This window comes from Orcinus orca, chromosome 17, assembly GCF_937001465.1.
Source record: "Orcinus orca chromosome 17, mOrcOrc1.1, whole genome shotgun sequence".
NCBI classification, from domain to species: Eukaryota; Metazoa; Chordata; class Mammalia; order Artiodactyla; family Delphinidae; genus Orcinus; species Orcinus orca.
The window spans coordinates 79622998-79636144 of NC_064575.1; the positions used below are offsets into that span (position 1 = coordinate 79622998).

Consider the following 13147-nt stretch of genomic DNA (forward strand, 5'->3'; position numbering starts at 1 on the left):
GGACCTCGTCTACCATTAGTGTCCAGGGGCCACACCATAGCTTCTTAAGCCCAGCCAACTTTCCCAGCCTTAAATTTAGACAGCTCCGGAGACCCCCACCCTACCACCTCCTCCAGGAAGTCCTCCATGGTTGGAAGCTCTGTATGAGAAAGAGCTTTCTAATCCACAGAGGTGTCCAGAGGTCAGAGGGCCACTGTGTGGGGCAGTGATCTGGCTATCACTGGCAGCATTCAAGCAGAGGAGGGATAACCACATAGTGGAGTTGAAGTGAGGAAACTTCAGTGGGAAGCTGAGCAAGGGATTTCCTAACTCGAAAGATGATGATCATAGCATGTACTCAGCAGGCACTTTAAAGTAGGCACGCTGCAGGGCCCTGTTCTAAACACTTTCCAAGTATTTAGTACCCACCAAGATGTAGGTACTATTATTATCCATATTTTATAGATGAGGCAATGGAGGCACAGAGAGGTTATGAAACACACTGAAGGTCACACAGCAAGGAAGTGGCAGAGCCAGTACTTCTATTGAGTGAATCAGTGAATGACTCGGTCGATAAATAACTGAAGTCTGGAAGAGGAAGGCTGAACAAGGGCGCTGCTAAGGATCTTTGCAAATGCTTGGATTTTACAATTCCTTCTGATTTCACGCTCTTTAAATGTGCAACCTTTGTAACTTGCTGTCATTTAACTGACTCACACACAACTTCCTTCCAACCTCTCCTATAACGGTTACAGCTTATGTTCAGAGAAAAAGAGAAAACCCGTTTACTCCATCCCAGGGGCAGGTTCCCAACGATGCAGGGGTATTCTGATATTCCAAACTGTCCCCAGGGCCAGTACGTTTTTTTCTCCTTGTTTGGATGTTTGGCATTGTAGAGACATCAGTTTCATTTCTATAATCCTGCAGTTCACAAATGATTTTCACTTACCTCAGTCTCTTCCCTTCCATAGGTTACAGACAGAAAAACAGAAGCGGCTCTTATGTTGGAACCAATTCTTCAGACCATTCTGAAAGGTGTGTTTTTCATTTGAAATTTCCCTCAAGTGTGGTACACAGCCACGCTACCTTCTAATCTCTCCTTTTCATTTTAATTTCCTTTTGGCCAAAACACTGAAGTTTAAAATTTAAGGATACGCTTCAGAAACACCCAGGAATACCCCCCACTAAAACATTCTTGTTGGTGGCAACTAACATGTTTCCCAAGCAACAGTTTTTATTCATCAGACTCTCCACCAGGTGGTAGGATTAACAGCGTTTTCAAGTAACCGGAACAACAAACACTTCTCTCCACTGTGAAGATGTTATTAAAAGGCAAGTTTTCAGTGTTGCAACAGCAACGTTTACTGTTCATTTTGCTTGAAGCAGATGCCAAGAGACACCTGTCTAGGGACCTGGGTAGGTTTCCACCCCCGATGACAAACTTTATACCAAGCCTTCCTGCTCGGTCCTTCCTCAATCCCCAGGCACCGTGGGGCTCTCTGAATTCAATTTATGTGGACAAGTCAAAGGATGAGTGCTTGCAATCAGCAACGCAGGGATCCTGTGGAGATCTGAGAATCCAGCCGGACTATCCAGGGCTAAACAAACCCATCCAACCAGCCCCAAATGGGTGAATCAGGGAAAAGGCCTGGAGCCCCAGGCCTCGGCAAAGAGCACGTGGAGAAAAATTAGAACCTCCTTCCAAAAAGGATGTCACAGAACCTGGGTCCATCTGTCATGCCTGTCGGGTGGGATGGCGCACGTCTTGGGCTACGGTTGGGAACAGATACCTGGTATGATGTGCTTCATAGCTGCACCTCCCAGGGCAGCTGCCCCCCTTCCTGGTTCCCCTGATCTAGAGACACAGGACGATCCTGGCAATCGCACAGCATATGCTGCCTGAGATCTTGGGCTTCGGGCAGATATGGAACCATCATGAATTCTGGCTCTGCCACTTTCTAGCTATGTGACCTTGGGCAAGTGGCTTCACTTCTGTGAGCCTGTTTCCACATCAGTAAAATGGGTTAGGAAAAAAGTACAAAACAGTGATTTACAGGGCTGTTATAAAGACTAGGGATCTAGTATTCAAGAAATGATCAGCTCTAACTGAGGAGGGAATGTGTACATCTTAGCTCAGTGGAAGTAGAAGTGCTGATGGCAGGCCCTGAGCACAGGGGAACCCAGAGACCACCTATCGCTAGGCTCCAAGGTTGAACTCTCGGGGTTTTCTAGAAAATCCAACAAGTGAAACTGTAGTCTTTGAAATCCTTCTCAAGGACAGAACACGCACAGTAACCTCTTTGCTGACAGTTCATCACTTTACCCCCAAAAATGTACAGGCAAGCTTCCCTGTTCCAAGACTGCCTGCAGCTTTCTCCTAAACTCTATTCATGCAGTTGTTCTATGACTTTTAACTCCATGTACTAGCTGACTCCCTCCCCTGGAAGAAAATCATTGACAGGCAAAATAATTAAATAGCAGGGAGATTATCTAGCAAAGTGTCTGAGTTATTGGCTGACAGCTCCTTTCTGGAGGTTCCACTGTTATGTGCCTACCTGAGTCTCACCAGCAGAACCCCACCTTGATGCTCTAAGCCTCCCCTGGGGCGGCACTCTCTGGCTTCCTAATAATGCTAAAAGCTAGTTCTCGGCCAAGTCTGTTTCCGGTCAGGTTCATCCACACTTACTTTGCATGAACTGTAACTGGCAGCTGTGGTTGTTATGTGCTGCTGTGTTGTGTTATGTTGTGCTGTGTTGTATTGCGTTTTTATGATGATAAAGTTTTGGTTCCCTAAGTTGACTCTAGGATCTAATGGAGATGCTGAGACTTAGTTTATGGGATTTTTTGCCCCTGTTCTCAGACTTAGCCAAGTGGATGGAGGGAGAAGGGGGCGAGGTAGAGACAGCAAGGCCCCGAGGGGCCGGGATGCAGGGAGGCGGCCCCACCACGGCCAGAGGCCATATCTTAAGCCCATGTGGACCTGCTCACCTGACTGACCTTCAACTTCCTCACCTGTACAGTTCAAGGTGGGAAGGGTGGGTGGTGGGAGCTCCGAAGGGTGAGCGGAGGAAGGTGTGTGATGGGGCTTCAAGGCAGCTGGAAATGTGGGCTTATTCCTTCCCCCGGAGTCACCTACTTCCCATGAGGGTAATTCCAGGCACACGGAAGATCCGGGTGTGGGCAAGACCACGTGACCTTGGGTACGTCTGCAAAATGGGGAGGGCCCTGATCCCAGTGGAGCACACAGAAGAGACGAACGGAGGTCCAAACAGGGTCAGATGCCAACGGCTGTGAGTGCGGAGGTGACCTGTCTTCATCCCGTCATGTCCTTGAGAAGCTCCAACATGGAGGCCCGTGGCCTCTGGCTGCTGGGAGGGCTCGTCTCTTGGTGACACAGGGATTGTGGGGGCAGGCAGGACAGAGCCAGGTGGCAGAGTGCATCCTCCTGTCCCCTCCCCGCCAGGGGGAAGGGGGAGGCTCTTCCACAAGCTTCGATCAGCTCCTACTGCCGTGCTCTCCTGGTTCCTCTCCCCCATCCCTCCCTCTGCCTCCTCTGGGGGGGAAGGGAATGGTGGCGCGTGGTCACTGGGCCCAGGTACTGCTACATCCCTTACTGATTTCCCTAAATACTGCTCCCAGCTCTGTGAAACACTCTTTACTAAAACTCTCCACTCAATGTAAGTGCACATCCTTTCTACCGGAACACAAAATGATCTGAAGTTTAGAATACTTGCCGCTGCACTGGGCACACACTGAACATTTAATAAGAAGTAGATGTTACTCCTTTTATAATCAAGAAGGCCTGTTCATCAGCCTCATCCTGTCTTGGGGGATTTATATCACCCTCTACTACTTGAGGAAATGGAGATTCAGAGCTTAAGTGTGTGGATGAAAAATGCTGCTGCCGTATCAGCAAATAAAGGATGCTGCAGCCGTCAAGACACTCCAGTCACCCCTGAGGGAGCTCAGGATGGCAACAAACCCTCAGACCCTGCAGCCACCCCTAAAGGTACATCCTGAGGGGACTCAGGAGGGGAAAGGACAGGATACTTGCCCTAGAGAGCTGAGATGCACATCAAAGGAATGATTTCAATGAGCCCAGACATGCATCTTCCCATACACAGAAAAGTGCCAAATTCATTCACTTGAGATGTCTGGTTTTCTCTCATTAGTGGTAATCTTTTGATGTTCGAACTACCTGGTCTTTGTGGCAAAAACCCCTCTACATCCTGGTTCCTCCCTGACCTACTTGGGGCAGTCCCTCAGCGCGATCTGAGAAGCTGTCTCCCCGGCTTGAATTCCTCAGAAAGTCCACCAAAAAAACCCATAATTATCAACCTCGACTTCTAGGTTGTGCCTTTTTTTCCATCGACAAATGATGTCCCCAAGGTCATGGGCGGCAGCAAGTAGAATAGGGTCAGGACTCGGGTGGGGCACTTCTGAACCCTGGGCCAGCGGTGCCCCTAACGGGAGGAAATATCCTGACACCAGGGCCGTCCCTCTAACGCTTGTCCCTGGGTTGACACTACAGAGTCCACTCCAGGTGCCTTCAACTTTGACACATGCCACACGGCCTGCTGACCAGCCAGGCTACCTGAGCCAGGACAGGCTCCGGGCGCAGAGCATCCCTCTCCCCCAACCCAGGTGCCACCGCTCCCGGGAACCCTCCAGGTCATGCCCAAGGGAAAAAGAAAACTTTAAACGCTTAGGCAACCTGCAGGAATGAGAAGAGAATGCTATTACCCCAACCCAGCTATTCTGCCTCGCTGCCTCCAGGGTGGGTTTTTTACCCACCACTGAACATTAAAGCCAGCCTCGGGTTTCAAGTGTTCTTCCATGAGCTTCCCAAAACGTTCCACCTCCAGTCACCTCTTCTATTCCCACGCGCTCTGTCCCGAGGCAGTATCTCCAGCCAGCAGCACTTCCTCTTAGAACCCTCTGGAACCAGACTGTTATTAACTGGGTCCCGGGGGGCTCTGGGAGCCCAGCCCCACAGGCAATATCCTCTCACGCATGACCTTGCTTCATCCTCATAGTGGCCCACTTCCTGGGGGGATAATCGCCCACCTGCAACTCAGATTTGGCCAACGGAGGTGCAGGGCTTGCCCGAGCTCACCCAGCTCGACCTGGGCGGTGTGATCCTGAAAACCTGGGCGCTTTCCGCCCCCACGCTGCCGCTGTGCCATTTCACTGCACTCTCCCAAATCAGCTCCTCCAACCGAGCATTAGACAGAAAGCATGGAACTGTATTTTTTAAACCCAAAGCAGCCACTGGCATTCTTACACACCATCCCTCTGAAGCCCAGAGCCCTTGGAGGACTGCAGGGTCCAGGGACCTGCACCCTGGCTGAGTAGCAAGGATGAATCCCACAGAAGCAAACCGGAGATCAGCACGGGAACCGGGGGCCAAAGCACCGAACCCCTAAAATCCCCAGTTCCCTCCCCTCTGCTGAACCATGCATAAAAGACCTCTTGTTATTGTTACTTTACTTTATTATTCTTGCGCACACAGGGCACACGCCACTTTGACTCGATACCAGTTCTGTGCATTCAAGAAAACACTGCAGGCTGCTCTCCTGCAGTCTGACTTGTGCCTGGAAGAATTCCCCAAGGTACCCGTGGGTTGTCTCCTCAATGAATCTTTCCATGGGTCCCCCAGGTAGAGGAATCCCTTTTCTTCTCTGTCGAAACCCTGCCTCGGCCAGTGCGTATTTCTGCTCTAGTGCAAACCCCCACTATGGAGTAACTCTTCATGTCCCCATGCACCTCCCCACGACACCGTGACCTCTGGTGGGGTGGGGATGGAGGGAACAAGGACTGACCACATGTCCCTCCATCTCTATAGTTCTAGCACCTTGCATGGTGCCTGGGAGACAATAAGTTCCTAATAAATGTTGGTTCAACCGAAACAATCCAACCAGGTGGAACCAGAAGGTTGATGATGCCGACTCCCACGTACCTCCCCACCAACCAGTCAGAAGAATGGCCACCAGCTGATCACGCCCTCTCTGAACCATTACCATAAAACTTCTCACTACCCCCTCCAGGTTGGGACACATAGTTCTGAGGGCATTAGCCCGCTGTGGCCCCCTTTGCCTGGCAAAGCAATAAAGCTATTCTTTTCTACTTCACCCAAAACTCTGCCTCCGAGAGTTAATTCAGTGTCAGGGTACAGAGGCCGGATTTAGCTTCATCTCCAAGGATTTATTTGTCTCCAACAATGAAAAACAGACATAAGTGTATGGAAATGAGTGGGCTTGGGGAAGGGGGAGCCCAGACAGCTAATCTATTTAAAGTTTGAGACCAGCCAGCAGTCTAGATCAGCTCTGTCACTGCAGGTCCCCGTGACCTCTCCACGGGGCCTCAGTATTTTTGCATAAAATGAAAGAGTTAGTTGAACAAAATGATTTCTAAGAACATCTCAGCTCTTACCGTGGGAACCACCTAGGTCCTGGAGAGGTCCCTGTGGTCCCTATTTGCAACATGCATCATTGGAGAGTCCTTACAGATGTCACCCCAGAGCCGGAAGCTTCTGGGCCTTGTCTCCATACCCAATGCTGCGAATCGCTGGAGAATAACTTCGCCAAGTGAGGGTGGGCTTCTCAAGGCTCCAGGAGTGAAAGGGGGTACACAGTTGGCATGGGGTGGGCTAGGTTGTCTGTGATGCCAGGGATGCCTGGAGCATTCTGAGGATGGAGCTGGAGGCAAAAGCACATGGGAGGGGGGCACTATTTTCGCAAAGAAAGGCCCTAATGCCCCCGAGGTAATGTCAGCAGAGCTCCACACCGCTCATTGCCCAGAGTGACACAGACCCAGAGCCTGAAACAGTCTGGGTTTTAAGTGGTCACATAATTGAGTGCTGGCCCTGGGGCTAGAACGCAGGGTCTTGCTGGGGCCCAAGGCTGGGTTCCTGGGACCAAACTGAGCAGAAGAGAGCGCCCAGATCCTCCGCTCTGCAAGGGGGTTGGCAGTGCTGGAGGTTCCACAGGGTTCCATAACTGACCAAAGTGTATGGAAGCCTTATTCTAGAGTAATTCTTTGTGACCAGGCCAGCTCTTCCTCCGGCCCGCGGTGTGTGTGTTCAGATGCATACGGAGAACTCACTGGGAAGCCGTGTATGGACAAGATAACTGGTCGATTTTATTTTTTGCTTTCTTGGCTGCTTTTTGTGGTATGGGAGGGGACCTAGGAGAGGGTTAAGGTTTCGATTCTGCAAGGCAAAAGCCCTGTCCAAATATAATGCCTTTGAGTCAACAACGGATTCAGACAGAGTTAACTGACCAGAAGATTAAGGGGCCCCTTCCTACGGGGCTGCAGACAGCTTGTCTCCAGGTGAGGTTCCCAGGGCTGGTGGTGGAGAGAGGAGAGGGACACCCACCTGGCGCAGAGTCCCACGCACCCGCGAGGCCCCAGGACCTCCGAGGAACGCTCGCCACTCGGCCCACCGGTGGATCCAGCCCACCAAAGCTGGGGCACCAGAAGGCTCTGACGACCGGTACTAGGCAGGTCCCCGACTTCAGGACTTCAGGTGCTGGTGAGCCCAGCCGGGGCGTGCCCGGCCTGTACCGCCAAAGTGGAAGCAGTCTTAAGGTCAGCAGGGGGCTGCTTAAGAGCCAGCTTCCGGCTGCTGATAGAGCTTGCAGGAGCGTAATCTTCAGCCCTTAGAGAAATTCCTCCGCCATCACTTCTGGCAACACTTCCTGGTTTTTTTTTTCTCTAAACCCAGTGCTCCAGGGGGCTGCTAGCCCCCCCGCCAGCGGAGGGAAGTGAAGGTAAGACTCTGCTGGGGCCCAGGCCCCGGCCTTGCCCCAGCGCAGACCTGGACAGCAAATGCAGGCCTAGCGCAACACAGGGGCAGCATATTCCCACACCTGTGGGATAGTTCAAAGGTCGGGAAAGGACCCCCTACTTATTCGGTCACGTATTCAGCAAAATAAATTTTTCTTATGATGAAATTCCTTTCCCCCAAACTTGAAATCGAGGCATGTGAATATATACATACACATATGTAGTATGTGAACATACGTATGTATATCTACTTATACACACACACTCAATTACACGTAATGTTTATCTTGCATAACGTATTGGTAAGGTAAGAGCAATGACCCCGTTTTACCCCCACTCCGCACCCAGATCGGGGCATGTTATGGTGAACTCTCGGGTCGGTCTTTTCAGCTAACCGCAGGATTTCAGAAAAAGGCCGGGCCATGGTGTTTGGGGGTAGGAACCGGAGGTGCAGGGCGCGACCCAAGGCACCCTGCCTCCGCGCCCCTTCCAGACTCGGAACCAAGATGCAATCTCTAGAGTAGTCGGCAGGGGGCAGTGCACCTTGCCTTTTCCGAACGTCGGGAACGCTCTCCCGCAGCTCCCGGGAAAGAAAACCTGGCGGCTTCGCCCCAGCGTCTAAGAAGAGCGCATCTCTGAGCCCAGCACGTAGTGGGTGCGCAAGGTACGTCTAGAAGCCAAAAGCGCTGGGCTGGGTAGATAGATGCGAAATGAATAGTAAACGTGGGGAGAAAGAGGCAAGGGACGTCCCGGCCTCTGCCAGCGCCTTCCCTCGAAGAGGCCTTTTCAGACAGCCTTCATACGTACCTACTGTGTGCCAGGCGCGATGGCTGTACAACCTCGTTCCCCGCCGACCTCATTTTCCCCGCTGGCGAGTACCGACCCCCGCCACCTCAACACACACACACACACACACACACACGCACACGCACACACGCGCTCACAGGCACACAGCCGCAGAGCGGGAGCGGGTGCTCGCTGTCTCCCTGGGGAACCATCTCTGCACAAATCCGCGTGGCGTGGGACCTGGGAGGGGGATGAGCCGGAAGAGGCGAGAGGTCCCCGGACGTGGGCACGTGAAAGCCCGGCGGATGCCTGATGCGGCGACGACGCAGTGAGGAGGTCACTGCCCTCAGGGTCAAGGCTGTCTCCCTCTGTGGGACACGCAGAACCCGCCCAGCCCCCAACCACTCGCAGACTTCTGAGCGGGCACGTGTCCGCTCGCCCAGCGACCCCACCAAGCCCCGAGCGTGAAGGTGCGGTTTGGGACCCTCGCGTAGGAGGGAGGAGAGACTCAGGTCTCCGGCGGAAGAGCAGAGCCCAGATAATCCCAACACCCTTCCCAGGAGACCAGGCCTCGGGATACAGCGAAGGCGCCCAGCTGGGGAGCAGCCTCAATCCCCACGTCAAGTTCAGCCGCGCTTCCTCCCGCAAGGTCAAGTTCAAACACACTCTCGCTTAGTGAAAGGAGGAGCTAGAAATTGCGCCCCTGTCCCGATTCCGAATCAGGTTGTACCCCCATCAGGGCGCTATGCCCCGGTGGCACCGCTCACCGCTCCTGCGCTCTCCCAAGGAGCGGCCCCTACGCCGCGCGGGTCACACACCCGAGACGCAGACAAGTTGCTAACTTTTGTCAGATTATTTCGCGGCAGCTGCGGCGCCTACCGGGACTGGGGCGGACCCAGAGTTTCAAGTCGCCACGGGCACCACCCCCGCTACGCTCCCCTTCGCCCACCCTGTCCACCACGCCACGTCCAGCCGTCCTGTCCCGGGTGCCAACCTCTCCACCGTATCCGGAGCAATGCGGGCCTGCGGTGTCCCCGGGGGCGATGGCCACCTCCTCGATCTGCGCCTGCTCGCAGCGGATTTGGAAGCACCATCCGGATACCATCCCTCGGCCGCCCGACCGGATCACTGGGCGGCCTCCGCGCGCCCCAGCACCCCTGGTTCCGCTCTAAAGCGCCGGAGGGCGACCCCGTTGGCCACTCCGCCTTTCGGCGGCCCCCACCGGGGAGATGCCAGCCCGGCGCCGAGTGCAATGTCACTGGGGCCACCCCGGGGACCGCTGCCCCAGACCCGGTGTAGGCTCCCCGTTGAGCACCCAACAGCTGCTTTTGAAACGGCTGTAAACCCCTGAGCCCGACCCTCTTCTGCGACCTCCTTCCTCTCCCAAAGACCCCGGCGACACCGCTGCTAAGGAAGGGGTCTTCCTACATTTGCCTTCCTCCCTCCCGGCACCTGAGGTCTTCAACCCACTTCCACCCTCCTGTCACACCCTCCTGGATCCTTCCCCACCACTTCTGTCCCCGGGTGCGGACAATCGCCCCTCCACTCGGAGAACACAAGCGAAACTGCCGGACCCCAACTCCGGTGGATGCAGCCCCCCGCGCACCCCCGGCTCCGCGCGCTCACTCACCGCGGCCGGAGACACGCGAAAGTTTCCTGGGCTTCGGGGGATGAGGGGATTCGGAGGAGAATCAAAAGGGGGTGTCCCGAACACTCGCCCCGTTCCCAGCTCACATCGCCCCTTTCTCCTCTCTCTCCTCCTCTTCCTCTTCGTTCTCCTTCCTCTGGTCTTTGTCTTTGCAAAGTGTCGAAACTGTCTGGCATAGTGGAGCTCCGCCGGCGGAGGCTGGAGCCAGGGAAGCGGGGAGGCGGGGTGAGGATGGGAGCGGTCTCGGGAACACCTTCCCCCGGGTGTAACGGAAGGGGGAGGCGGGCGGGCCGGGGAGGGGCCGGCCGCGGCCAGGAGCCGGGGCGCGCGCCGGAGCCGGGCGGGCGCCTCTCCTGCGCGCGGCCCTCCCCTTCCTCCGCCCAGCGCCCGCCCCTCGCCGCCCGGCGCTCTCCTCGCGTCACTCCCTCCACCCGGACGCGGTCGGGTTTCCGCACGCTCTGGGCTGCCTGCGAGCCGAATATAGAGCTCCGAGCCACGTGGACTGCTGTCGGCTCGGGCGCGGGGACCGGATCGCCGCCCCGAGAGGGGCTCTGCGGGGACGTCTCGGCGACACTTCGCGCCGGGGCCGCCGCCTTCAGGGTGGGAAGGCTGGGGAAGAGAGGCCAGGGGGGCCGGGGGATCAGCCCCGCGGAGGAGGTGACGGCGCCCTGCGAGAGGACGGGCTCTGAAGAGCCCGAGTCGGGTGCATGGTAGCGAGAAGGGGCCGATCCCCCCCTGCTGGCGGCTGGGCAAAGCCACCCCCTTCCTCTAAGGGCGCGGGACTCGCGGTGGGATTTAGGGAGAGGGAGGGGAGGAGTGGGGCTAGGGAGCCGGTGAGGCTCGGGCGGGGGCCCAGATAAGAGCCGCGGAGGCGCCACCTAGGCCCGGCCCCCGCCCTGGCCCTCCTGCCCGCCGCTGTTTTTTTCCTCCCAGATGCGGAGGCTGCAGCGTGATCCAGAGCAGGTCAAGCTCTGGGCAGCCGGACCCCAGGCAGGAGCCAACCCCAAAGGTTTCCTGGGGCTGGGGCTTCGAGGACCGGGCCCCCTTTCAGGGTCAGGTTTGCGCGGTTTTTGCCCTTCCTTCTTTACAGGGAAGTGTGCGCGCTGGAGGCGTCTTGCTCAATGGCAGAATGCCAGTCCTAAGGCTACGTACGTGCAGGACACAGGATTTAAGAGGCATTACCAAAAAATCTGGTTTTACAGTTCTTATCCCCTTATTGGGGTTTGTCCTCTTTCACAGTTTTCCTGAGGAATGCTGAGAGGAAAAAGGCATAGCTTGGCCTCGGGGTCAGTTAATTCTTTCAGCTTCCCTTGCCCCAGTCGGAGAGGTCAGCCTTCTTCAGTGGAGTCAGAGAGCTCCTTAGCTCTTCATCAGAGGAATGTGTAGTGTGTGCTTCAGACCAGGACCAGCTGGACCCGACTTCTTGGTTCAAACCTGCCACTCCCTGGATGTGTGAAATCGTTGGGGGAAACACTGACTGAAAGCACCAGCCCTGGCCAGGCAAAGACAGTAACAGTTTGCATGAGTTATTCTATCACAGGAGGTCCTGGTAAGGATCACAGAACTAACAAGCCACCAACAACCGGAATCCGGGAAAGTTCTAAAGGAGATGCCAGTCCACATGGCCTACCAACCTCCCAGAATCCTCCTCGCTGGAATCCATCTTGGCTGAGCTATGCCCGTGCCACCAGAAAGGACCCTGAATCAGAATGATTGGCCAGAGGCAATCCGGAAGCTAACCCGATCACCATAAAACCTGAGACTGCGAGCCATGTAGCAGAGCCGTCCTCCTGGGTTCCCTCACCCTCCTGCTCTCCACCCGGGTTCCCCTTCCCAATAAAGTCTCTTGCTTCGTCAGCACGTGTGTCTCCTCGGACAGTTCATTTCCGGGTGTTAGACTAAGAGCCTACTCTCGGGCCCTGCGAGGGGTCCCCCTTCCTGCAACAAAATTAGGCTAGTTTCAGAATCCCTAAGCCTACTAACTCTGTGCCTCAGTTTCTTCATTTGTGTAAATGGGCTTAATACTGTCCATCTCACAAGGTTGCTGTGATGATTAAGTGAATTCATGTATGTCCAACATTAAAACCTCTACTTAGCATATAGTAAATGCTCAATAAAAGTGTGTTGTGTGAATGGTGGATTTCTTCGGCACCAGGTTCCCTGCCCACAGCTGGGGGAGGCCTGCCCTAGAGAATGGGGTGGTGGTATGCAGAAGACTTCTGGGAGTTGAAGGAAAAAAAGAGATATTCAGAGCAGAAGAGATAACGATTAAAAGGGGCAGAGGAGAGAGTGAGAAAATTCCCTACTAGAAGGGGAAGGAAAAGAGGAATAAAGAGAATAGGGCAAGGTGCGGTGGGGTGGGGGGGAAGCCGAAACAAAAAGCATGCGGATCTGCAAGAGTTCTTCAAGGAGCAGGAACCCTGCCAAGCTGCACCCGGGCCCTGCTGCCTGTCTAAGTTTCCTGCCCTCCGGGAGTCTGCGAGAAAAGTTTTGGGTATTTCGTGACCCGAGACCTCTTGCCTGAACGTATTGGTTTTTGCTTCAGTTCTAGAGGGGGGTGGAGGTGAACCTTCTGGCCTGCCTGGAAGCATCGTGTGGGCTTTGCTCTTTCTGAGATGTGAGTCAGGGCGTCCACCGCACTTGGCATTCCCCAAAATGCTTTAGTGTTTGGGACGAGGGGAGCAGAGAGGGTTCCCAGGAACATCAACTTCTGTTCTCTGCAGCGGCAGCGTCTTCCAGCCGTGGGAACCTTCGGACATGGACCTCTCAGACTCAGCACCTGGGGGCCTGGCTCGGAACATCAACCAGGTCCAAGTATCCAAATGTAAGCGTGGTCCTCTTGCTGTCTTCACGGGGACAGCTGCCTCCGGCGCCCTGTGGATTTTCCTGATTGTATAATCGGCGGCGTTTGCCTTCTGATCTGATCTGATTCAGCTTGCTGTGGGG

At 54.9% G+C, this 13147-nt stretch overlaps 1 protein-coding gene and 1 long non-coding RNA gene across 4 annotated transcripts in view; one reads left to right on the forward strand and one right to left on the reverse strand.

Annotated features, from left to right (window-relative positions):
- Positions 1 to 10401, reverse strand: part of ST3GAL1 (ST3 beta-galactoside alpha-2,3-sialyltransferase 1) — an 87944-nt gene extending 77543 nt beyond the window's left edge. For 2 of the 3 annotated variants that reach the window (XM_033419753.2, XM_049700325.1), the window contains exon 1: positions 10184 to 10390. The gene's annotated coding sequence lies outside the window, so the exon portion shown is untranslated. Of the gene's footprint in view, positions 1 to 10183 lie in introns of all 3 variants that reach the window. The other variant, XM_049700327.1, reaches the window with a different exon arrangement.
- Positions 10402 to 10574: 173 nt separating this feature from the next.
- On the forward strand, positions 10575 to 12061 carry LOC125961618 (uncharacterized). Its single transcript, XR_007472519.1, has 2 exons — positions 10575 to 10801; positions 11441 to 12061. It is a non-coding gene; the product is annotated as an uncharacterized LOC125961618 (long non-coding RNA).
- Positions 12062 to 13147: the final 1086 nt, after the last annotated feature.